The sequence below is a fragment of the Macrotis lagotis genome, chromosome X (assembly GCF_037893015.1).
Source record: "Macrotis lagotis isolate mMagLag1 chromosome X, bilby.v1.9.chrom.fasta, whole genome shotgun sequence".
Lineage (NCBI taxonomy): Eukaryota > Metazoa > Chordata > Mammalia > Peramelemorphia > Peramelidae > Macrotis > Macrotis lagotis.
In genome coordinates this window covers 105,573,266-105,600,413 of record NC_133666.1, presented here as the reverse complement: position 1 = coordinate 105,600,413, position 27,148 = coordinate 105,573,266, and the positions used below count along the sequence as shown (strand labels likewise).

The 27,148-nt window shown below is 35.9% G+C and overlaps 1 long non-coding RNA gene across 1 annotated transcript in view; it reads left to right on the top strand.

Moving 5' to 3' along the window:
- The window catches only part of LOC141503520 (uncharacterized), a 95,016-nt gene extending 68,337 nt beyond the window's left edge, over positions 1-26,679 (top strand). Inside the window, exon 3 of the long non-coding RNA XR_012472867.1 lies at positions 18,192-26,679. This is a non-coding gene — a long non-coding RNA (uncharacterized LOC141503520). The remainder of the gene's footprint in view (positions 1-18,191) is intronic.
- Positions 26,680-27,148: the final 469 nt, after the last annotated feature.

Here is a 27,148-nt window from a genome sequence, read left to right as displayed (position 1 = left end):
TGAGGGTTGTGGGGAGAGGCGATAAGAAAAAGGAAGTGAAATGGTCCTGGAGTTGAAACTGGAGAGATAAAGAAGAGAACTCAGTGTTCTGATTATGGGAGACAGACTGTGCAAAGGCACATAATTGGGACAATGAAGAGCAAATAGATCACAGATTTGGCAAGAACTTCCTTTGAATGTGTGCTGTAAAGTATGAAATCAATCAGAAAGACAAGGATTATGAACAATTTTAAATATCAGAAGAGTTTTGTTTTATTCTGGAGACAATAAGAAGCAACTGAAGCTTCTTGAGTAGGGTAGCAGCATGGTCTGACCTATGCTTTCAGAATGTAACTGTGGCAGCTGCTTAGAGTATTAATTGAACAGGAAGGAGAATGAAGGCAGCAAGATCTTGGCAAAGAAGGCCATGTCTATACAGACCAGATAAGAGGTGATTAAGGCATAAATTAGGGTCATTTCCATATAAGGTGAGACAAAGGAATGGTTTACAAGGCCTTGGGTCAATTATAGACTCAATTCCAATATACATTCTTGAAAGGAGTATTCAATTCAACAATCATTTAATAAGTTCCTACTCTGTGCAAAGCATAAACTAGCTCCTGGAGAAACAAAGATAAAAGCCAGAACATGGATCATAAATCACTGATTTTAGAACTAGAAATCTCCTAAGTAATTTGGTGCAACACACACAATTTATAGGAAAAGACATTGAGACCCAGAGCATTTTAACAACTTATCAAAGGCCTGAAACAAACAGCAGAAAAGGGATTTGAACTTAAGAACTGGAATTCCAACTTCAGTGCTTTTCGTACCAAGTCCAGTGTTAGATTAAGTTTTTAATAATTTATTTTTATTTCAGTTTTAGGGAAGTTGAGATAAGCACATGACATACAACATTTATAAAACTTCTTTCCTTATATTTTAATTTTTTTAGCACTACAATTTATAGTCCAAGCTAAGCAGCTATTGAGGGGAAGAAAATGCAAAGAGATTTAAACGATAAAAAAATTATTTTATCTCCCATTTGTCCAAAATGAATAGCTGTGAACTTTGTGCTTTAAGTTATATATTCTTAGTGGATCTTGTAGCAGCTCTTTGAACAAACACAGCTTTGTCATGCTGGAAAAACCACTTACTCTCACTCTGCTAGAATGAGGTGATCACATGTTTATGACTGAGAAACTGAAACTGTTTAGTATAATTCATGGGTAGTGGAATAATAGATTGTCCTTGTATTTACCATTAAATTGCATGGAGCTTAAGATAGCATTGTTTTTATATAGCACCTCCCCTTCAAGATAGCATTGTTTTTAAAAGGCTTGTGATAATATAGATAAAATACTATTCTGGGAAAGTTCAGCTGAAAAATTCAAAGAACCAGGGAAAATTTCATTTGAATTGATGCAGAATGAGGCCAACAGAACTAGAATGATAACATGACTTTGCAATAATCTAAATGAAGAGAAAAATAAAACTAACCTAAACACCATATAATCATTATGTTCATAAATGAGATTTTTAAAGGACAATTCTTTGTTTAGGAGATATGAAGGAATTCTTTCATAAAAACTATTAGAATTAGAGAACATCTAGCTATTGACAGGTTAAGGATTAGTAATGTTTCAGGTTATTGTTTGTCCTTGGTCTAGAAGAGGATGACATCATGAAAGTAAATGCCATGACTTGCACATGAATTAGATTTAAGTGGGGGAGAACTGTGTAAAGTTACTAGCCTAACTTTGTCCTTCAGAGCCATCTGGGTCCAATGGCAAGATCCAGATACAGGGGAACACCTTGACCCTTTTAAGAGTCAAATGAAAGATTAAACAAAGAGCAGTTTAGATTTCCACTTTGGAATGAGAACTGTAACCATCAGTTTATGGAGTACTTTTCCTTAAGTAGTCAGAGAGAGTGTTTGGGTTTTATTTTTGATCTATGAGATAAACTATGGAGAAGAGAAATAGAAAGGTGAAGAGAAACTTCTTTCTTATGAGAAATATTCTATTATTTTATGAAGAAACAAGAGGAATCTGGGGGCAGCTAGGTGGTGCAGTGGATAGAGCACTGGCCCTGGAGTCAGGAGTACCTGAGTTCAAATCCGGCCTCAGACACTCACTAATTACCTAAGCTGTGTGACCTTAAGCAAGTCACTTAACCCCATTGCCTTGCAAAAACCTAAAAAAAAAAAAGAATCTGTAAAGAACCGCTAATTTATAGGGTGCTCCAGAGACATTTATGAATAGATAAGAAAGAAAAAAGGGTTAACATGATTTATTTCTGGAGAGGATGAAGTCCCTAGTGGTCCCTAAAAAGAGAGACCTTCTCTCTAGGAAAATATTCACAGGAGATAATTCCAAAGAGAATGAGTTTCATCAGATAACAAGAGAGTTAAATTCCTATTGGGATTTGAGCTGCAGTGTGGAACAGGCTCAAGAAGGCCAGATGAATGACTTCCCCAGCAAAGAAGCTATTCCCAAGTAGTAATATGAGGATATTATAAGAAAAGAGGGAACATCACACCATAACATACAGGAGGTGAGTTACTTAGGCCACATGTTCCCTATCTGTGTCTCTCTTCTATTGTACTCTTACATTTGTATTCACTTTTCTTAACAATGTTGTGCATAATTGTAGAAAATATGTTCCTAATTTATGGGGGTGGGGTAGGGAGACAGTCAGTTACTAATTGATTTATTCCATTTTAGTAAATACCTTTTCTATAAGCTATCATCTGGCCAACTCTTAAAAATAAACCCTCTGGTAAATGCTCACTGAGAAAAGAAGGCAAATATACTACTTTCCTTTTGATTGTATAGAATGATGCGTCTTTGTTGTTCAGGCATTGCAGTAAAGTCCAACTCTTTGTGACCCCATGTTGCACATATATTTGTGTGTATGTCTGTCTATATTCATATCTATCTATCTATCTATATAAATTTATACCTATACATATATTCAAAGATGGTCATTATATTGGTTAGTTTTGCTTAACTGCTTTTCCTTGTTTTAATGATTAAAAAATGATCAGGAAAGTAGATAATCAAGACATTGATGGGCTACTCTGACCTAAATTCCCATTCTCCTAGCTCTCTTACACAAAGCAGTATGAGTGGCTCTCATTTAGCTAGAGTGGGGAATAGCATTAATTTTCCTCATTTGAGGCAAAAATCATTGAATCAACAAACAAGCTTTTATCAAGTAAATAGTATGTGCTAAGTTTTGTGTTCAATCCTGGGCTTAAAAAGAAAAAATGACTAAAGTGAAATATCCCTTGTTCTCAAGGACCTTTCACCCTACCAGGCAGACAACATGTAAAAAATAGGATTGTCCTTAGGGATTGGATAGCTAGTCTCTATCAGACCTTTTGAATTTGAGAAAACAGGGGTATATCAAAGGAGAAATATCTTCCAAATAGTTGGAAATGTGGGCCTGAATAGTGTCTGAATAGCAATGAATGTCAAAGCCATGAGAATGAATAAGATCTTGAATGAGAAGATTGAAAAAAAGGAGGAATGGAGTCAAGAACTAAATTTTTGGTCTTATGTAAGCAAAATGACAAATATGGAAATGACAGTTCCTAACATGGAAAATAATGTTCTCATGAACATTTAGTTCAAGGAATGGTACTGGGAAGGAGAGGAATGCATATTTCATATATACTAATAAGTATGATGGAAGAAAGAATTGGGGTAAATAATAGATGCACATGGAGTGTTTAAAAAAATTGGAGGGAAAAAGGAAAGATAATTTACTACCAATTTTCAATTGGTAGAGTCCAGAGAAGAGGAGATTCATAAAAGTTTTTATATAAGTTCCTTGAGATCATGGATGTTTACCATTTGCCTGTGTCCTTAGTGCATAGTATATGATGTCAGGCACATGGTGAATATCTAGTAAATACTGTCGCTTTATTCATTAGGTACTGAGGTAAAATAATGCCATCAATAGCTAGAGATGAGGGAGAAGTATGGTCTGAGTAAAGGCAGGGGAATACTGAAGAAGGTCAGGGATAGCTAGTGGTTTAGGAGAGAATAGAAGGAAGTTGTGTTTTTTAATATAATAAGGGAAGAGCTGATCATGGACATTAAAAATTAGTACTAAAATGAAAAACTTAAAGACTTACTGTGTACTTGTTCATCTGTCCTACAGTATTTTAAGTTCCTCAAAAGCACAGAGTATTTTTATTCATCTTTGTAAGCTTCTTAGTACTTAGCACAATACCTTGCATTGTGTCAAGCATCTGAGTTTTTTTTTTAATGTGGGAGCTCCCTCGAGTAACTGAGATTAAAACGTCTATAATTTTTTATCTTTGAGAGGTGCCTGATAATCAGTAAAGTTAAATGACCTGTCCAGGATCACAGCAACCATAAATGTCACAAGCAGCTTTTGAAAAAAATTTTTCTAAATCTAATGCTCCCCTGGGCATTAATGATAATCTCTCTTAACCTCAATTTTCTCATCTGAAAATGAAGTGTTTGAAGTCAAGTACCTAGATCTATGATACTATATATACAATGTTGCTTTTAGGTACTCAGTAAATGTTTGTTGAATGAATTAACTCAGAATTTGAAAATGTTTTTCAGTATATTTTTGTTGAAGCTATAGCTATGCTTGTAAACAGTGGTCATACCCTGCTAAACCATCTCAGCAGATGGGTTAAACTAGGTTGAGGGGAATAGTAGGCCTCAAATCTGTTAGTGAAATAGGAGGATATCTACTTCAAGCATTTGAAGACTTCCCTTGGTGGAATGGACAGATGAGAACAGTTTGTTCCAATAACCTGGAAAGCAAACAAAATAGGTTCTGTGGAGAGTTTAGAGCTTGGTCAGACATCTAAGATGCCAGAGTACACAACTACATCCTGAGACATCACCAGTTATCTTGACTTTATTCTTTCATTTCAATAACTGAAAGAGAGAGTGAGGCTGATGATTTTTTTGAAACTGCTTCACTTGAATCCAATTTGTGTGAAAGTCAAGTCATTCCTCTTCCAAAATAAAGAACAAGCAACAAGGTGGGCTTTATCCCCTCAAGACCCACAACTTCTTGTTTTCTTGAACTTTAGCTAATCAGTTAAGACCCCAGCTACTTCTATCTGGTTACTTCTCCTTATTCCCTTCTCTGCATTGACAGACCTCTTGGATTTGTTAAACCTTTCTAATTTTCTCCTTTGTTAGTATCCTTTCAGCTGGGTTTTCCAGAATTATGCCAGAATGAGTCATCGACCTTTTTCATTGTAGGGAGTTAATAGTAGTTAGAATTGGCTACTTGTTGCAATTTTTGTAATAATCAATGGAACAAGAACTTTTTTTTGAATAATGGTCAATTTAGGTAAGCCTACTTATCTATCTGCTGGAGCTATTTGCAATTCTGTTGACTTTTATTGTTTCTGCCTTTGACATTTTAAATATTTGACCTATGTTTATTTTTAAGATATTCTTTGGGATTTCTCAAGCTAAATGTTGTCCCTAAAGTGTTCAGAGAAGGAAAAAAATGATCACAGTATTGATGGGGACAGGGAAGTGTCTGGCTAATAGGTGTCTTATAAAAGACTTTCACAGACTCAGACTGTCTCTCAATCAAGGCAGCTTTAATGCTGAATTCTTGGGCAAAATGAGTTAGGTAGGGACTCTAGCCCTGGGTGTTAGGGATGGTTGGATACTGAAGCATAGTGGCTAGGTTGGGAAAGGCACTAACTCCTAAGGGTAGGGACAAATTGGACATTGAAGCACAGTGGGCTAAGCTGGGCAAGCTCTGAGGGGTAAGGGCAGGCTTCTTAAATAAGGAGGTGTAAACAAAAAGTTTTTAGCAAGTGCAAGCTTGTGGTTAGGGGGCAGCTGGACTTAGGACTCCAGAGGGGATTTCAGTCAGGATGAAAACATGTTTGTTACAGGATACACAGGGTTTGTAAACAAGTTGTTCAAAATTTTTTTTTTGTCTCCAAAACTAAAGTTGGGGTTTAGTGAACTCAGAGTAGAAAGGGTCGGGATCTCATCAATATAAAAATGTCTTGTCTTATGATACTCAGAAGTAAATGTTGAGGACCTCTATTCTCTTCTTATCTGAAGAATATGCCATCTGGAAGCCTATCTGTTTAGGGACTGCTAGATGGTACAGGGATTAAAGTACTAAACCCAGAGTTAGGTAGACTAATCCATGTGTAACCTCAGCACTTACAAGTTGTGTGATTCTGGAAAAATCACTTAAAAACTTTTGCCTCAATTTCTTCAGGTGTAAAATAGGGATTAATAATATTCACTTCACTGGATTGTAGTGAGGATCAAATGAAATATTATCCGTAAAGCATTTAGCACAATGCTTGGCATATTAGGAACTTTATAAATGCTTATTACTTTTTTCCTGTTTGTACTTTTTCCTCCTCAGATATACTGTTGAGAATTATTATTAAATATCAATTATTTTTTAAAAATCCACCATTTTCCTGTCAATATATTAGTATATTCTGGATTATATCACACAGCAAGAAGAGATTTTCTCTGTATTTTACCCAAGAGACTCTTTTGAATATCTGAGTTCTTTTGTTTCTTAATTTAAAATTAATATTTTCTCTCAAAAACCAAATATGAAATACTTTAAGTAGCCACTGACTTAAGGGTTCATGGTCTTGTTGTGAAAAGCACCATTTAAACCAATGATTTTCTTTGTTGTTTTTCTGATGTGGTCTCCCTCTATATTGTCCAGGTTGGAAGAGTAGTGATCATTCATAAACCTAATACCAGCACTAAACAACATAGGACTTTTGACCTATTCTGTTTCTGACCTGATCTAGTTCATTCTTCTGTAAGACAACTTGAAACAGTTCCTGCCACTCCCCACCTCTGCTTACCATATTAATGTTCCATCTAATAAGATAGCCAATCAACTTAATGCTCTGTCATTCAGCTCCTGTGCTCTATCAGTGTCAGCCCCCCCCCCCCAAGTAGCAGAGATTACAAGCATCTACTTCCAAGTCTGATCAGACCATTCTTTTTAAAAGATGAGGGGGCAGCTAGGTGGCACAATAGATGCAGCACTGGGCCTGGAGTCAGGAGGACCTGAGCTCAAATTCATCCTCAGATACTTAATAATTACCTAGCTGTGTGATCTTGGGCAAATCACTTAACCCCACTGCCTTGCAAAAACTGAAAAAAAAAAAAGGAGGGGGGGGGACTAGGTCTGCCTTTCCTGGCAGAAACAAAGATGATAACATTACTAGATTCAGTTGCAACGTGAACAAAAACTGCTGAGTTCTTCTTCCATTTAGGGGGAGTTCACATTGCCTCTGATCTCTGGTTTAGCTTCTGACTGGTTTCAGTGATAGTTTCATAGTTGATCCCCTTAAATGATTCCCTCACTCTGGGTTGAAGAGGAGTCATAAAGTGATTTCCCAACTGCTCTCTTCCAAATTTCTTATCTATGTTGTCCAAATGGGGTCAGTCTTTCCACTTTTGTGGAACAGTTGGATAAGGTTTTAAATGTTCAAGAAAATATAAATGTTTTTCAGGAATCCAGGTATTGATAAATAGCTGGTCAGTGACACTAGTTTAGCCAATAGTATATATCTTAAAAACCTATGCTGGCGCAGCTAGGTGGTGCAGTGGATAATCTACCCTCAGATACTTAATAATTACCTAGCTGTGTGGCCTTGGGCAAGCCACTTAACCCCATTTGCCTTGCAAAAACCTGAAAAACGAAAACAAAAAAAACAGAAACAAAAAAAAACCCCTATGCTGACAAACAATTATAGGGACTAAATTCAACCTACTAATGTGAGGTATCCTCTAAAATCAGGTGTGAGTCATCTGTTTTTTTCTGTTTAGCAACTCTGTTTATAGTACATCTTGATCCATCTCCTGTAGCAATATTATTAGCAAATATCTTACTTTACTTATGAGCATGAGAGAACAAAGAATAAGCTGATCTTGGTTGACTAAAGCTGGACACCGAGAACACTGAAGGGTTATATTTGGAAGGTTATATACAATTATTCAAGTTTCATTGTATGACTTGTGCGATGTATGATGATTCATGTTCAAAGAGGGTGTGTTTTCCTTTTTGAAAGAGCTGGCAGCCTTCCCACCCTTTTAGAAATGGGAAATTTCTTGAACTAATTTGGACATTCAAGCTATGTTTTTGCTTACCACAAAGCTGGATATTTGGCCAAATACTACTGCCAATTATCTGTGAATACTCCTATTTATGCAAGTTTTAGTCTAAAAAAAAAAACAGCTTTAATTTTTTTTTTTTTAGCCTCTTTTGCATTTGATATTTCGGGACAATTCTTTATTAATGCTGTCTCTGTAGTAAAGGAAGTTCCTCCCTCCCCCCACCCCTGTACCTTAAACTTCTAACCTGCAAAGATTCCCAGGAAAAAAATATTTCTATAACTGCAATGTGTTTTGTGAAAACTGGGCTATGTGGAACAAACCCAAGCTGGAGTTCAAGAACCTGTAAGATCTAGTCCAACTTTACTTTGAGGATAATAAGAGTTTGCCCGAGCCATTTTTTTATGTCCCGTTTTCATTATTTATTCAATGGAAATCACAATACATGTGATATATTGCAGTGAATGTGAAGTGGTTAATGTGCTGCAAATCCTGCCTCCTCAGAGGAGAGAAGAAAGGAGAACTTGGAAAGGCTAATCACTTTCTCATTCTCAATTTCTTCATCTGTGAAGTGGGGTTAAGAATAGCACCATTGATGGTCAAACTGATGGTCAAATGAAATAACATATGTAAAACTCTTTACAAAATACAATGTTATATAAATGTTAGATATGTATTTTGTTTTTATTTAATTTCTATTTCCCCTATATCCATTCTTCTCCCAACTCTTGGAGAGCCATCCTATTATTATAAGAAACATTTTTTTAAAAAAAAGAGAAAGAAAAACAGCAAAATGAATAGTACATCAAAAAAAATCTGAAAATATGTGCAATATTCCACACTCATGGAGTTCTCTACATTCACTTCTATAAATTAGTAGTGGAAAATATTTCTCTTTTCTTTAAGCACAAACTAGTTTTGAGGGTATTTTGGGTAATTTTGCTATCTTCATTTTTTTGGATATTGTCCTTTCCATTTAATAATCATAACAATAGCTATTATCAAGCATTTTAAAGCTTGCAAAGAACTTTACAAATATTTCAATTTATGCCCACAATAACCATGTGAAGTCAGTGCTATTATTATTCCCATTTTTATATCTGAGGAAACTGGTAGACAGAGATTACATGACCTTCCCAAAAGTATCAGAGGGTCTGAATTTTAATTCATATGTTCTTGACTTCAGGACCAGCTATCCATTTACTGAATCAACTGCTTCCATTTACATTTTTTTAGTCATTATTTAAATTATTTTCCTTACTATTTCTTTCTACTTTGCATTAATCCATGTGTCTTTCCATGCTTCTCTATGTATTTATTGGTTTTCTTTGAAAAAAAAGATCAATTCCCACCCCTACCACCACCATCATATTCCTAGTCTTACAGCATGGTAATGTTCCATTCTACTTTTTAAAGCAATTTCCCAATTGATGGATATTTATTTTGTTTCTTGTTCTTTGCTACCACAAAAGTACTAGCTATTATTAATATTGTTGTTGATATTGATGTTCATGATGGTTGTTTCTTGTCCTTCATTATTAAAGAAGACAAAAATGACATATCCATGCTCCAGACAAATTACAGTGTGTCTGACTGTCACTGATCAGATCTAAACAAACTTGAAATGCTTTACCAAAGGTGAGGTACAAATAGTCCATGTGAACACCTGGGATATTTACTCTAAACTTACATATCTCACATTTCCTTTGAGCTGCTTTAATTCTGCCTTCTTCATAGAATACAGCACCCCCTCTGATGAGGGCATGCCATGTTGAATAGTCTTGTGCCAGTGTCTCCCAACTGTACAATCAATTCTAGTCCTTAAGAGAGACCTTCAGGGTGTCCCCATATTGCTTCTTCTAACCTTCTTGTGAGCACTTGCCTTATGTAAGTTCTCCATAAAATAGTCTTTTTAGCAAATATGTCTGGCATTCTAATAATGTGTCCAGCCCATTGTTGTTACACTCTCTGTAGTAGTAATGTTGGAATGGTAGGCAGTTCAGCTCAAGAAAGGACTTTAGTGTCTGGCATCTTCTCCTGCCAGGTGATCTTCAGAATCTTCCTAGACAATTTAATGGAAGAGATTCAAGTTTCTGACATGGTGCTGGTAGACTGATCAGGTTTCATATGCATATGAGGTCAGCTCAATGGCTCTGTAGACCTTCAGTTTGGTAACCAGTCTAATACCTCTTCTCTCCCATACTTTCTTTTGGAGCTTCCCAAATACTGAACTAGGTCTGGCAATGCATGTGTCAACCTCATTGTCATCCTCCCTGGACAGGACACTGCCATGGTAAATTAATTTGTCCACAGTATTCAAAACATTTCCATTTTCTGTAATGGATGGTGTGGTGCTGGCTGATGGAGCACCTGTATTTTCTTGGTGTTAATTATTAGACTAAAATTAGCACAGTCAGCAGAATCAATCCCTATTTTGTTGCATCTCAGCTTCAGAGGCTGCATTGAGAGCACAATCATCTGCAAACAGAAGATCATATACCAACACTCCCTCCACTTTGGCCTTGGCTTGTAGCCTTTTCTAGTTGAAGAATTTGCCATCAGCTGACCTTGATACAGTGTTCATCCTCAATGAAGACATTTGATAACATGGCTGAAAACATCATGCTAAAAAGCATGGGAACAAGGACAAATCTTTGTTTCACTCCACTGGTGACAGGTAAATCTCAAGAGCATCATCCACCATCCAGAACCTGGGCAAGCATGCCATTATGGAACTGCCATACAATACTGATGAACTTCTCAGGGCAACCAACCTAGGTTAATGATAACAATAATAACAATAATTCTCAAAGGTGAATGAAATAATCAAGCATAAACTATAACTTTGAAGGTATAAAACTGTGTGAAGGTTCATCTCTTTTGTTTGAATTTTCCAAACTATGATATTGGCTTTAAGACTTGGTTTCATAGAACTCATAAAGCCTTTGTAGTCCTCAGACATCCTACTGGAAGTTTAAGGATTGTAGAACTAAAGACAAAATTCAGAACTTGCTTTTGAATTATGCACAGTTCAATCAGACAGGACCAGTGAAAATTCCATTATCTCTTCTAAAATGTGAATAGGGAAGTAAATAAACCTGCATAGCTGGAACTACAGGTTTCAGCATTTACCTTTCTGGAGAAAGCAAACAACTAAGAATAAAGAGGGTCTTTCTGGGCTCGTTTGAACACAGCTCTTTTTAGTGGTAAGAAAAAATAACTTTCTAGCAATTGAATTCTGGATATTTTTATTAGCTCTACTATTATCTTAGTCCTCACCTAAAACCAGACTTCAAAATAAATTGCTACAAAACAAATTCATTTCTTATAGCTTGTGTCAGTCAGCCTGCTTGATGTAATTTATCAGTTGACTAATGCTATAATTAGAATAGTTCATTTGGTCTCACTTTGGATACTTCTTGGCTTTAAAAGTAATGTGGTATATTTGAGAGAGCACTGGACTTGGAGTCAGGAGACACCTAGTTTTAAATCCTGCCTTAGACACTTACTGTGTGAAAAATAACTCTGAATTTCTATTTCCTCAAAAGTAAACTGAGAACAAAATGAGGCAATATATTTGTTAAGTGCCTTACAAACCTTAAATGTCAAATATATTAATTTTTAATTATATGTTGATTTTTACAATATTTTTATTGCATATATATATATGTGTGTGTATATATATATATATATATATATGTGTGTGTGTGTGTGTGTGTGTGTGTGTGTGTATGTATGTATAACCAGATTGAATGTGAGCTCTGTGAGGATAGTCAGTTGAAAAACATTTATCAAGTACCTACCACTATATGCTAGACAATATGCTAAGTGCTGAGGAAAGACAAAAAACAGTCCCTTCTCTTTAGGATATCACAATCTAATAAGAACTATTTCTTTTTTTAAATTTGTGCCCTAGCAACTAGAATGTTGTGCTTATGTTATAGAGAAACACTGTGGCATAGTAACTAGAGAGCTGGCATTAAAGTCAGGAGTGCACAGGTTCAAATCCCATCCATTACAGGGGCCAAAGGACAATCTATACTGACTATGGAATGTAACTCTAGGCACAGCCTCTTGGTCAGTAGTGTCAAATACAAATAGAAATGGGAATCACTAAACCTTATATAAGGATCTCTATAGAGGCATATTGACTTGGAAAACTACATATTAATATAATTTGTTTTATACTATTATGGATAGAGCACTGGCCCTGGAGTCAGCCCGGAGTTCAAATGTGACCTCAGACACTTAATAAGTGTCTAGTTGTGTGATCTTGGGCAAGTCACTCAAACCCCCCATTGCCTTAAATAAATAAATAAACTAGAGCTTGGAAATATAAGATTACACAGTACACTCATTTTCCTAGAAGAGGGGCACATATCTTTCTGTGTGTGTTTGTGTCTTAGACCTCTTTCATAGTCTAGTTAAGCCTGGGGAAACAAATTCTACTGAAGTTTATTGCCTAAATTAATAATTGAAGGAAATGCCAATTTCCATTTACAGCTTAAGGAAAATAAAGGTGCTAATTTTTTCTAGTCCAAGTGAAACCTCTGAAATCCTTATGAGTACTCCTGGTTGGGGGGGGGGCAGGGAACTCTGCCCTAGAACCTAATTTAGATATCAGTTCTTAACATTTTTCTCTAATTTTTTTAATCCTGTCTCTGTTTATTTGTGGTTTTTTTTTAGGGTTTTGCAAGGCAAATGGGGTTAAGTGGCTTGCCCAAGGCCACGCGGCTAGGTAATTATTAAGTGTCTGAGACCAGATTTGAACCCGGGTACTCCTGACTCCAAGGCTGGTGCTTTATCCACTGTGCCACCTAGCCGCCCCTGTCTCTGTTTATTTGTATAACATATCCATTAGTTCGTGTTTTCAGTCTTCAATTTGAATTATGTACATTATCCCCTTAGAGTCAAAATAGGCAGAATCTGGTAAATGTGACAGTATCCTTGTCCTTTGGCCCCTGTAATGGATAAAGATAGAGGAAAAAGAGAACCTGGAATATCTGGGCATTTGCTAGTGATTAGCAGGTGTTGATTTCATTCTGAAATGTGAAAGAGTCAACAAGCTCAAGGATTATGTTCAGAACATAATACCTCTTTCCAGGAATCAACCTGGCATTAAATAAAATATTCTAAAAGATCAAAGTCAGATATCCACCCACAAACAAGAATATAAAATATTGAACCTAGGCTGGAAAACTTTTCCCAATTCAGGATCAATGTGTCCAAAATCAAGAGCTAGCTCTGTCCGTATAGATTGTGTTTTGGGGAACACCAGAGATTAGAGCTATAATGGAATTTAAAGTCTTTCAGAGGTTGTTCACTTGTTCCCCATTGGCACTTCCAGATTCAGTCTTTACTACCACCATATTTGAGGTTCCTTCAAACTATATCTCCCACCTAATCAAAATTCTGATAACTATTCCCTACCAATCTCCAGGACACTTCCCTTCTTTTCTCAGTGACCATGCCTAGAGTTTATAATCCTTCTCTCCTTTCCAACTCCTGCCCTTCTACTTCAGTACTTCAGGATTGATTCTTCTTCAAAAATTCTAGCTTCTTCAGCTTACACATTTCACATGACCTACTCCTCTAATCTACTAACATGGTCACATCTTTGAGTTTACCATCAATATTCATGAATGGTAGCCGTCTTTAATGCAGTGGGAGTGGGAAGAAAAAAGTTATAAAAAGAAAATTACATGATAAGTTTATAATATATTTAAAAAGATGACAAGTTGTACATAACAGATTTGCACCTTCATATAAAATCATCTTTTTTTTCTAATCTGTGTTATGGCAATGCTTGTTTTACTTAAGTTCAGAATAAAATAAATAAATTAAATATAATTTTAAAAAACCATGAAATTCCCTTATCTAATTACATCCTGTTGTGAAATCACCATTCCTTCTGCCTTACAACCCTAAACCTTGTTTTTTTGTCCATCTTGTGACCTCCAAACCCTTCTTGCATCATTTCTCTCCCAGGTCATTTCCCTTGCATAAATTCATCTTGACACTTGATGAACAATTTCAATTCTGTACTATACTATTCTCTTGAGTCTCTTGCCCTCATTATTATCTTGCCTTGCCCAACCTCACCTTGGATCATTCTTATTATCTGCCTTTGCTCCTACACACACTACTGAACCAAAGTGTAGCAGAATCATGAAACCATGCTGACTAGGTCCACTACAAATTTATATCACATAATCTTAATTAGTCTTCACTGCTGCTACAATTTAATGCTTTACACTTCTCTAATCACTCTCACACACCACAGCAACTCTTCCTTTTCATTATTCCTCAAACTTCTCATAGCTCCCTCTCCTCTCACCCTCTCAGCTGAAAACTTGTTTCATATTTTGCTAAAAAGATTGAAGCCTAAAACCTGCTTCTTCTCTTCCCTTTCTCATTTCACACCACCCAGATGCCTTCTTTACTCTTGTCTCAAATGTTTTCTACCTAAGTCCTTCTACATATTAGTGATGAGGGAATTATAGGCAAAGGAAATATAATCAGAAACAATTTTGTAATGTTTTTGTACTGTTGTTTGTGAATTTTGTACTGTTAATACACTTCCTCTTGACTTTCATTTTAACCTTGGTCATTCTTTCACTGATGAGTCAAGCTTATGCAGGCACTACAATCATCTTGAGCCACAGGAAATGATGTGTTGGACTTGAAGATTATGCCCTTTGGGACAGGAAGGACTAGTGCATTCTTGCATTGCCCATTCACAGTGTTTACTATCTTGGCCCCACTTTGGAGTGCTGCCCCTGTGGCATGCCTGTTGGAGAGAACCTGGAACTAGGCTTAACCACTCCCCAAACCAACCTTGTGGTTTCCAACTATGGAAATTCATTTAAATCCAGAAACCTAGAAGATAAGTCTCTTTTTTCCTTTTATCCCCCATCAGGTGATCATACACTTTCTCTCTAAGCTAGAACCATGTTTTCCTGGCCTAGGCTACTGGAGAACTCTGACCCCAATTCCATGTGGCCAGACTCACTTGAGTCTAAGCCAGCTCTTATGACTGTTTCCTTTCACTCTTATCCTCAGTAGTCTTGCCTAAAACATTGTTGTCCAGCCTTTGCTCCATGGTGGCCTCACTGGAATCTCAGCTCAGCCAGGTCTCTAGGCTACTCAATTTTCTCTTTCTTCATGTATCTTGCCTAATTTTTTGATTTTTGCCCTTTCCTCATTCTGCTTACAAACTACTGCTGTCTCTTCAAAAAAAAAAGTTTTTAATCTGTAAACTTGGCAAACTTGTGAAATAAATTCTGATCTATTTCAATTCTAGAGCTAGTAGTGAATTCCTTCACTTTCAACAGTTCTCAGTCTTTATTGGCAACACCACTTTCTCTGGCAACTGTTATAAGGTATCCCATTCCAATCCCTATTCCAGTTCATTACCTAGCATTCCTGTTTTCACTTTTTAAAAAATCTCTCCCTGTCTACTGGATGTTTCCCTACTGTTATACCCATATTTACCTCATTCTCAAAAACATTCTCTAAATCCCCACTTGATCATCTATTCCTATTAATTATTATACTTTATGATTATTTTGTGCCTATTAACTCTATTAAATTTTGTGCCTAAACTCCTGGAGAAAGTCAACTTTAATAAGTATCTCCAATTCTTTTCTTAACTTTTCTTAACTTTATAGACACTTCTGAACTCATCCTAATCTTTCTAATGTTAATATTGATCTATTAATTATAAAAAAATTCTCTTTTCTCAGTCCTCCTCTTTCTTGACCTCCCCGCAGCCTTTGACATTGTCAGTTACTCTCTGCTCCTTGATTCTCTCCTTATTTTAGGTTATTGTGAGGCCACTCTCTCCTGATTCTTCTCCACTTATCTGACTGCTCCACATGGTGTACTTTCCATTGTGCTATATGCACAGTAATTTGTGTGTTATTGATGTATGGAAGCTATTCTGTGCTGTGGAAGACTTAAGAGAAATATTCTCATCCATTCTCTTCCCACCCCAAGCCCCAACTCTGATGAAGGTAATAGTGGTAAGCTTGGACTTGCCCTGATGAAAAATTACAAAGAAATTCAGAAGAAGAAAAATCTTGAATGTACATTAATACTTCCTTATCTTATTGCACATCTCTAAAGACCTGCAAAATGTTGATTTTTTTCTCTACCTGTCTTCAAACACCTAAACCAGAGACTCTTAACCTGGGGTCCATGGATTTTAAAATATGGATGGATGTATAATGTTAATAATTCTTTCAGTATAATTGGTTTCTTTATAATCTTAGGTGTTTTATTTTGTGCATTTAAAAACATATTTCTGAGAAGTCTAAACTGCCAGAGGGATCCATTTTTTTCACAAAAAAAAATGTAGAGTCCTTGACCCTTGAATTGAATCAATGTTTTTTCATCTTTCCAAAGATCTGTGTAGAAGGTGATTTAATGGCATATTTGGGATATCTGATCTAAATTGTTCTTGCTATAAATTTAGCCCATTTCCTCTTAATAAAAAAAAACAACCTCAACATCCTTGTTTTTATAAATATTCCCCAAATTATAATTTGGTTTCAGGAAAAATTTTTTTAGGGACATAGTGTTGCAAGCTATATCTACTTCTCTACCAGAATTATAAATGACTGATACCTGAATGGCATTGGGGGGGGGGTGGAATTATGATAGATGGAATTTAGTCATAAAATCCTTTACTTAAAAGATGGAAAGAACCTTACAAGTTATTTAGGCTAGCTCTCTCATTTCAACAGGGAAACTGAGGCCTGGAGAGGTCATATACATCATCCATAATCACTCAAATAGCAATTTAACTTAGCCCACTACAGTTCAGAACTCTAGAGCTCAAGTGACCCATTAGCATTTGCCTTCTTGGCAGCAGGGATTATAGATGTGCAACATCATGCCTGAGAAGGGAGAACATTTTAAGCATGAGGTACAAAACCAAGGAAACAGTATATGTCATGACTATAAAATATGAACACAAGGAATACCACCACAAATTAACAGAATTCTGTGTAATTATAATGACCAAGATTAGTCTCAAAGCCAATTTTACAAACTCATCTTCAACCTCTCTTTGCAGAGGTAGGGGATTATAGGTGTGGCCTACTGTGTATAAAGTACATATACAACATAGTGATAGTGGTTTGCAAAAAATTTCTCTCTCTCTCTCGCTCTCTCTCTCTCTCATTTATTATAAAGGATGGGACACAGAATAGTAGAGGTAAAAATTGTTTACAAAGATAATGTAAAAAAATTAAAATTTAAAAAAAAGACCACAGGCGTTAGAGACTCCTAGTCATTTGTTCCTTTTGAGAGTCTTCTAGTCTCTTATGCTAGAATGCTTTTCTATACAGGTTTATACCACTTTTACTGAAGTCAGGGTCAAAATAACTGATTTTAGTAACTGAACTGAGCTACCTGCACAGTGTTCTCTAAAAGCAATGGAAATTGCCTTTTTTCCAGTGAAAGGAGTCACACATTCTCTGTGAAATTGGTAATCATTCGCAAACACTATATTGTATTCCCTTACTGGAGATACAGCCAGACTATGTTTAGAGCTCACACACATATCCATACACAGTAAGAGATTTCTTTCTCTTTTTTTTTAATCTCCAGTGCTTACACAGTGCCTGTCAAATATTAGGTGATTAATAAATGTTTATTAACTGACTGACTGACTTTGTAAGTCTTTTCTATCGTCCCTTCCTTACAGTTTTGCATCAGTGTTTTTCTCCATAATTTATTGAAAGAAGTAGTTAATTAATACCACCTTTTGTAGTCATTGTTTCTTTTTCTGTCATATAGAATTTCATATTTATTCTCATTTGCAAATTTGGGAATATTTTGTATATTGACTTTGCTCTAGTTTTATCTTACCTATTAATGTTACAAATATCTGTGAATTCTAGATTTATTCTGAAAAATGGAATGTTTTTTAATAATTTAATATCAGTATACATTCAGAACTTAAGTGTTTATCTCAACAAACTAAATTTTTTTCACTTTGTTGTTTATTTCCTTTTCTATCTGTTCTGAATATATCTTGTAAATACTTATATAAATAATAAATGTTATCTTTCCAAATAGGATGTGTAAACTCTTGAAGGCAAGTATTAGGAGTGTATTCCATTTTATCTGAAAACAGAATGCCCAGACCTCTTGTCTGAATCAACCAAGGCATCAAGGGGAGAAAGAGACTTCTGCAAACCAGGAGATGAGACACCACCTTTGCCATCTGCTTTCTAAGCTTGAGAACACTTTCCTCTGAACTCTACAGTACTTGTTGAAGAGTGTGGCCCCAGACTGTAATGGGGATATTTTGTACCAAATGTTCTTATGTTACCACCTAAGTAAATACATGTTCCTAAAATCTAATTAAGCTTGTCTGATTAATTGATATCATCTGATAATCAATATGGCACCCACTGGTGTGAGATTGTGAATGAAGTGATCATATTGAAGAAACTGTACCCAATGCCTCAGAGTTACCTTCAGGACTCTCAATGGAGCAGTAGCCAATTATCTTCTAAGAATTTAACTTGCCAGTGTGAATAGGGATTGGGAAAGTGAGCCTAGAGTCTCTTCTCTACAAAGACAGTTTTTGCTTTTTGGGGAGGGAATAGGTGTTGGGAGAGTAGACTTATAAGGAAATAGCAGGTACTTAAAAGCTTGTTGATTGCACCTAAGAGAGGCTCTTCTCCTGTCACCACCTTGGCTCCGCCCTAATAAATAAAACTAAGAGCTGGTTTTATGAAAAAGCCAATAAAATAGATAAACCTTTGGTTAATCTGATTTAAAAAAAGAAAGAAGATAAATTTAATAATTGGAATGAAATGTATGAATATTTACAAAAATACAAACTGCTCAGATTAGCAGAAGAGAAAATAAAATATTTAAATAACCCCATTTCAGAAAAAAGAAATTGAAGAAACCATCAGTAAACTCCCTATGAAAAAGGTTCCAGGATACAGATGGATTTACAAGTGAATTCTACCAAACATTTAAGGAACAATTAATTCCTTTCCTACATAAACTATTTTAAAAAATTGAAGAAGCAATTCTGCCACATTCCTTTTATGACACCAATATGGTACTGATACCTAATGGAGGAAGAACCAAAACAAAGAAAATTATAAACCAATCTCCCTAGTGAACATTGATGGAAAAATCTTAAATAAAATTTTAGCAAAGAGATTACAGCAAGTTATTATTAGGATAATAAAACATGATCAGGTAGGATTTAAACCAGGTAGGTAGGAATGGTTCAATTTTAGGAAAACACTCAGAAATCATATGATTATCTCAAGAGATGCTGAAAAAACCTTTGATAAAATACAACATCCATTCCTATTAAAAACACTAGAAAGTGTAGGAATGATGGATTTTCCTTAAAATAATTAACTTTTGTGTTTCCTTTACCAGTTGATCAATTTTATTTTTTGAAGAGTTACATTCTTTTTCCAGTTGGTTATTTTTACTTTTAAAGGAGTTGATTTCTTTGGTAAACTTTTCATAATTTTCCTGCATGACTTTCATTTCTTTTTTCCATTTTTCTTCTTCCTCTCCTCTTTAGTTTTTAAATTCTTTTTAAAATTGTTCTATGAGCTTTTGGATTTGAATCCAATTCACAGACTTTTGAGACTTTCTCTCTGTGAGTAATTTTTCACTGATTTCTGATTCTGACATGGCATTGATATCTTTACCTACTTTTCTATAATGAGCACTCTTTTACCTTTTTTACTCATCGTTATTGTTTGAGCTCTGCTCCTGTGGTATAGGATACTATGGGTCTGATTGCTGGCTTGTCCTTTGACCAACAATCCTCTCTCTATGCAGTCCAGGCCTTGCCTTTGCAGAGGTTTATTTCCTCCTTCATGTCCAGGTTTGACTATGCAGTAGTTTGTTCCCAGTCCTATCTTTTGCCCCAGGGATTCCAGGGTGACTTTCTGGCTGGATGGGCTTTACTTCCCCTTCCCCCCAAATTGACAGACCTTCACTGAAGGTACTCCACTATTGAAAACTTCTTTGGATGTTCTCCTTTTCTTTGTGGGATTTGTATCTTTAATGTCAGTGCAAAGGTTTCATTTATCTTTGATAGGGAAAAGCTCTAAGAGCATGTTAGATTCAAGTCACCATCTTGGTTCCACCCTGGAAATTTAAGATTTTTTTTCCAAATCCAATATTAAACTTGTCTATTTGTTTTCCATTACCCACACTGAATGTATTTTCTCTCTGATTCAAAGCCTTGTCTGCTTTTCTGATTCTGTGAATGATCATAGATTAAAAATATTTCCAATTTCTTTTTGTCACTTCCAAGATACTGTGGATTGTGAATACCTGATGAGGCAGCATAGTGTGGTCGATAGGGTACTGGACTTGGGAATCAGGAAGTCCTGGTTTCAAATTTTGCTTCAGATACTTACTATTTGTGTACATGTCACTTAATTCTTCTGATCTTTTGGTTTTTCATCTATAAAATGAGGAAGTTCGATTTAATGGTCTTTAAGGTACCCTTTAGTTCTCAATCTATAATCCTATGATTTCAGGAAAGGTTGGATTTGGGTATATTCAGGTAAATCAAGTGAGGAAATGTAGAAAGTGATATTGATGCAAGGAGTTATGGACATGGTGACATTGTAATTGGAAACAAATTTTTCAATTTTTTATACTTTTAAATTCTGTCTGAGGAGAAAGATAGAAGAAATATTTATCTAGTTAGAAAAATATTATCTGCTCCTGTGATGTAAAGTGACTCCCATTGTTCTTTTGTTAAATGTGAATTCCTCAAGATGGGAGTGGCCTTAGCCAATTCTCCTTCCTCCAGCTACAGGTTTCCAATCTATCTGGCCTTGGTCATTGATGGATCAAGCTAATGCTGGCTTGATGGGAAATGAATGACATGATGGACTTAGAGGTCATGCACCTTGGGACAGGAAAGACTAGTATAGTTTGCCTAGACCACTCCCCAAGCACCATCCTTGTCCAACTCACTTCAGAGGTGCATTTAAATTGTCCTGAAGAAGAACACCTTTTCTTTTTTCTCTTCTTCACCCTACCTTTGCCTTCTTCTTTCTAAGTTAGGCCACATGCTCCCAGCCTAGGCCTGCTGGATTACCATGGGCCTATATGACACGAGGCTGGACTAAGCCAGCCAGCCGTTACTGACTGTCTATCCTTTTCTGTTTATTAGGTCTCCTGGCTACTTTCCTTTTCACTTGCTTCACTCTCTCACCCAAACCTCCCTAGCCTTTGTTATTCTCCTGCTCTCTAACACTTTACAAACTGCTTGCTGTGTTTCCAGGACTAGAAAAGATTTTAATCTGTATACTTTGCAGACTTGTATAATAAATCCTAAGTAGTTTTAAAATCCCAGAGCTATATGTGAATTCTTTCACCTTTGAAGGCCTCTCAATCTTTTTTTTTAAAGATTTTATTTATTTCAAGTTTTACAATTTTCCCCCTATTCTTGCTTCCCTCCCCCCACCCCCCACAGAAGGCAGTCTGTTAGTCTTTACATTGTTTCCATGGTATACATTGATCTAAATTGAATGTGATAAGAGAGAAATCATATCCTTAAGGAAGACAAATAAAGTATAAGAGATAGTAAAATTACATTATAAAATAATGGTTCCCCCTCACCCCAAATTGAAGGTAATAGTCTTTGGTCTTTGTTCAAACTCCACAATTCTTCTCTGGATACAGATGATATTCTCCATCACAGATAGCCCAAAATTGTCCCTGATTGTTACATTGATGGAATGAGCAAGTCCATCAAGGTTGATCATCACCCCCATGTTGCTGTTAGGGTGTACAGTGTTTTTCTGGTTCTGCTCATCTCACTCAGCATCAGTTCATGCAAATCCTTCCAGGCTTCCCTGAATTCCCATCCCTCCTGGCTTCTAATAGAATAGTGTTCCATGACATAAATATACCACATTTTGTTAAGCCATTCCCCAAATGCCACCACAAACAGGGCTGCTATGAATATTTTTGTACAAGTGATGTTTTTACCCTTTTTCATAATTTCTTCAGGGTATAGACCCAGTAGTGGTATTGCTGGATCAAAGGGTATGCTCATTTTTGTTCCCCTTTGGGGGTAAATCCAAATTTCTCTCCAGAAAGGTTGGATGAGTTCACAGCTCCACCAACAATGTATTAGTGTCCCAGATTTCCCACATCCCTTCCAACATTGATCATTGTCCTTTCTGTTCATATTGAAGGCCTCTCAATCTTAAATTGACTACACTAATCCCCAGTGACAATATCTGCTCTATCGGAAAAAATAACAGGGGAATGAGGACAAATTTTTATACTCTTTTTATTAGCTACAAAATGATATTCATGCAATATACTAGAGTAACTAATGACAGAGAATTGGAAACAGATCAATGCTCTTCAACTCTAATCAGCTCTAGTTCTAGCTGAATTTGTCTGTTTGGCACTATGTCAGTAACAACCTGAAATGGCTTGATGATTCCAATTCTGTGGTCAAGGTGTCCCATGACTAACCGAACTGATCATGTTTTTGTGTTCTTACTTTGTAGTTTCTAATTTTGTAGACTTAGCCTAAGCCAACTCAGTCTAAACAATTACATCCAAATTCATAGGGTTGAAGTGATTTAGGATAGTGATCTTAGGAAAACAATTATGAATAAGTCAATTAACATCTTTCCTTGTGGGGCCCTAATATGAAAATCTGGCATGTTGCTAATCAGATTGTACATGTACTATATCAAATTGTGATCTGTAGTTGGGTAGTTAGGTTTTTGCAAGGCAATGGGGTTAAGTGGCTTGCCCAAGGCCACACAGCTAGGGAATTATTAAGTGTCTGAGGACAGATTTGAACTCAGGTACTCCTGACTCCAGGGCTGGTGCTCTATCCACTGGGCCACCCAGCTGCCCCTGAGATAGTTATTTCTAAGGAGAGCAGAATGTTTCATTCAATTGTAGATGAAACTTATTTTCAAGGTATTAAGGGTGGGAAGTTAATATAACATATAGTTCCAACTGAAATGTTTCCAGGAATTCTGCTCAAAACACACCCAATATCCCTAAGAAAACAAATTTGCTTTTCATTTTAGTGACTATCAAGATGTAGTGTTATTCCTGTAGTGTTCTTTGTTTTATGAAGTAAATACTTCATTTTTTGAGTTAAATTCTGATAGTCATTTTCAGCTTAAATTAATGAGTACAGTTTTTTCAGGACTTAAGCTGAATGGAAAACCACAAATGGCAAAAATTTCTACAGAGCAAAACTCAAGATTTGAAAACCTATTAAGGTTTTCTGATGATTTATCTTAACCTTGATTTGACCTTGAATTTTTGAAGGTTTTTATATCAATAGGATGTAGTCTCTGAAAGCTATTACCAAACTGGAAAGGCTTTGAGTATTGGCCTGGTACTGATTGTATGTTGATTGTGGACATTTGTAGATTAATGAGAGGTCTTTCACATAAGGTCTACAAAGTTATAAGTTTTGCAATAATAGAGAACTCTCAAAGAACATTTGAATCACTGAAACATTACATTCTATCTCAATCAATAGATCATTTACCAAGCATTTATTAGGCAGCTAATAATATAAAACCAAAGATGAAAGAGTCTCTGTCTTCAAGGAAATTTCTATCAGGGGGAACAGTGTTTACCTTTGTAAGTATGAGAAGAATGCTACAGCTTCTTGGAGCCACAGAGGCAAGTCAAGACATCAGCCTGTGATGTCACTGTCTTATTCCAAAATGAAAGATGAGCAACTACAACAAAAGCAACAAGTATAAGAAACGCTAGGGGAACAAGAAACCACTGATTCCTAAGAAGAGAAGGAAGCTAAAGGAAAGAGTAAACAACCTAAACTGCCATGAGAAGTTGAGTGGTAAGGAAAGGTATATGATGACCCAACAGAGTGGGTCTTTCTCCAAAGAAAGAGGAGCAACTAGAAGTGAGGAAGCTTCAGAGATGAGATAATTAGGGATAGGTAAATGAAGGATAGTAGTTCAAAGACTGATCCCTTTAGGCTATGGCTGGGACTCTATAGTTTTAAGGAAAGGGAAGAAGCTTTACTCTAGGTTAATTGACTTTATTTCAAAAACTTGTTCAGTTGGATTGGGGGGAAGGGGTGTTGGGGAAGACACAAGGTCAGAATAGAGAGCACAAATCAACAACTATAAAATATATTTCTCCATTCAATATTTCCCCTACTTGGGGGTTGTGTCTTGAAGGAAATAAGAAATTCTAAGAGGTGAAAGGGAAAAAAGAGTACATTCCAGGCATGGAGAAGTCAGTGCAAAGGATGTTTCTGTAGAGAGGAGACCAATTCCTGACAAAATCATAGGTCTTTGAAGTATTGACATTTTGAAAATCTCAATTCCCGATGGAATCAAGCATTATGACATGACCTTCTGAAAGTTGGACATGAGACTGAATTAATAATGCTTTGAACTTCAGTGAGACCACAGTGAATTTATACCTTAAAAGTGCATATTTAATAAGCTATCTGAGTTGCCCAGGATTGATTTTTTCTGTATGATATCTAGAGATCAAATTGACTTAATTTTCTTTTTCTTTCTTTCTCTTTCTTTCTTTCTTTCTTTCTTTCTTTCTTTCTTTCTTTCTTTCTTTTGTAAGGCAATGGGGTTAAGTGATTTGCCCAAAATCATATAGCTAGGTAATTATTAAGTGTCTGAGATTTGAACTCAGGTCCTCTTGACTCCAGGACCAGTAGTCTATTCACTGCACCACCTAGCTGCCCAATATCTAATTGGCTTATCATAGTGAATTGAACTCACCAATCTGGTTATGGTAAAGTTCAATTACAAGGTTAACTGAGCAGAGCTATATATCTAAAAATGCTGGTTCCTCTTACAAATTGTCTTCTAGGATAAAGCTGCATAAGGTGCTTCCTCCCTTCCTCTGAAATGTGGACACTGGGACCATAAGAGTGAGGGAGCCAAGACTAGAGAGGATCCCTAGAGTGGATAGTGGATAGGTAAAGATCCCAGGGACTTCCAGACTGTGGAGGCAGGACTGGGGAGACTTATTATTCTTGCTAAGTACTAAGCTACCTGATGAATGCTGTCAATATCCCCAGAATTTTAACACTTGGGGACAAAGTTCCAATTATTTCCAGCCCTAGTTAGATATGAACAGAATCTTATATAAACAGGAATAAAAAGAAAGATATAAAGATAAAATAAAAATAATAATATATGATAAATAATAAAAAATTTAAAAATATAAAGAAAATACTACTGAATAAACTATTTCCTAGAGAATGAGTAAAAGGTACTTAAGGTGTTTTTTAGGTATCTGGGGCTAAATGAGTATACTAGAAAGTGATTAAATTGTTCATACCCTTCAACCCAGACATCTTTCTTACTAGGTATTTACCCCAGGTGTTCAACAAAGGTTTCATAGTAATACCAATTTGACAACATTTATTTAGTGCTTACTTTGTGCCAGGCACTTTACTAGTTCCTGAAATACAAAGAAAAATAGTCCTTGCCCACAAGAGCTACCAAAATATTCCTAGCATCATTCTTTTTTAGTAGTAGCAAAGAATATAGAAACAAAATAAACAAATTATGGTATATAGGTGTAATAGAATATTATTATGCTATAAGAAAGTATGAATATTATGAATATAGAGAAACAGAGGAAAACATAAAAAATACTTTGTGCTTAGAAGGATCACACCCTCTTGCATAGTGTTTGTTTAGCTCAACATCAGTTGGTCTAATCACAGGGATTTAGCTCCCCATAATTCCCAGTGTCATCATCAATCCAATTTTCACCATCTCTGTTACTTGTAACTTCCTAAAAAGTGAGGTAGAGTTGCAGGAGGTCATCCACTTCATTCTCTCTTCTAAAGTCATCATGATCCACCATAACAAGACAGAGTCAAGACAACTGGTGATGGCTCTAGATGTAGTGGATGACCTTGGCATCTTCAAGGTCTAACCAAGCTCTAAGTGTCCCACAGCACCTTCTTCAGTTGGAACAAATTGTTCTCTTCTACCCATTCCACTAATGGAAGACTTTATATGCTTGGGGTAGACACCCCCCTCCATTCACTGATGAGTCTGAGACTCCCTCAGTTACCCTCAACCTAGTTTAGATCACCTGCTAAGAAGAGATCAGATAAAGACTGGTTTTGGACTGGCTGATATGTCTGACTCTGTGTTCACATTTGGGGTTTTCTTGACAAAGTTACTGGAGTGGTTTTCTGTTTTCTTCTCTAGCTCATTTTACAGATGAGGAAATGGAGGTAAATAGGGTTAAAAAACTTGCTGAGAGTCACACAAATCTGAGTACAGATTTGAACTCAGGGAGAAGCATATTTTTGATTCCAGAACCAGCACTTTATCCATTATTTCATCTAACTGCCCAGAGTAGATGTTTAATAAAGTTTTATTGATTGATTGATAGAAATTGATTATGTTATCATTATACCATATTAAGCTTGGCTTCAGAAAAGAATTAAGGAAATGTCCTTTGTTTTTTGCCAAGGTGTGGGAGGGACTATGGGGATTAAATATACATTAAATTACATTAAATATAATAATAAATATATGATTAAATAGTCAGGCAGCATTTTATTTAAAATGCTATTGCTGTCATCCTTAAAAAAATACTTTTGTTACAAGAGAGTTTCCTGGGGTGGGAAGAAAAGAAGAAAGATATTCTGAAATGAAGGTGATGTAAAAGCAAATATGTCAATAAAAATGTTAAAAATTAAAAATAATATCCTAGAATAAGGGATGATTTTATTTTGTGTTTATATATATGTATATATATAAAAGCATAAAACTAGCAGGAATTTCATATTTCCTTTTCTTTAGTCTTCCTAAAATAAGAATACCAGGATTTTGGATGGGACTAATTGACATCAAACATATCAATATAGTAGAGTCTCTAATATTTGTATTATTTGAGACAAGAGTAGTCTGGAATTATGAAAATCCAGATAAAATGAATTTTTTCCTATGCTTCCTTTCCCTTATAAGAGAAGAGGACATCTATAACTGCTGCTGGAGCAGCTGGGGTGGGGA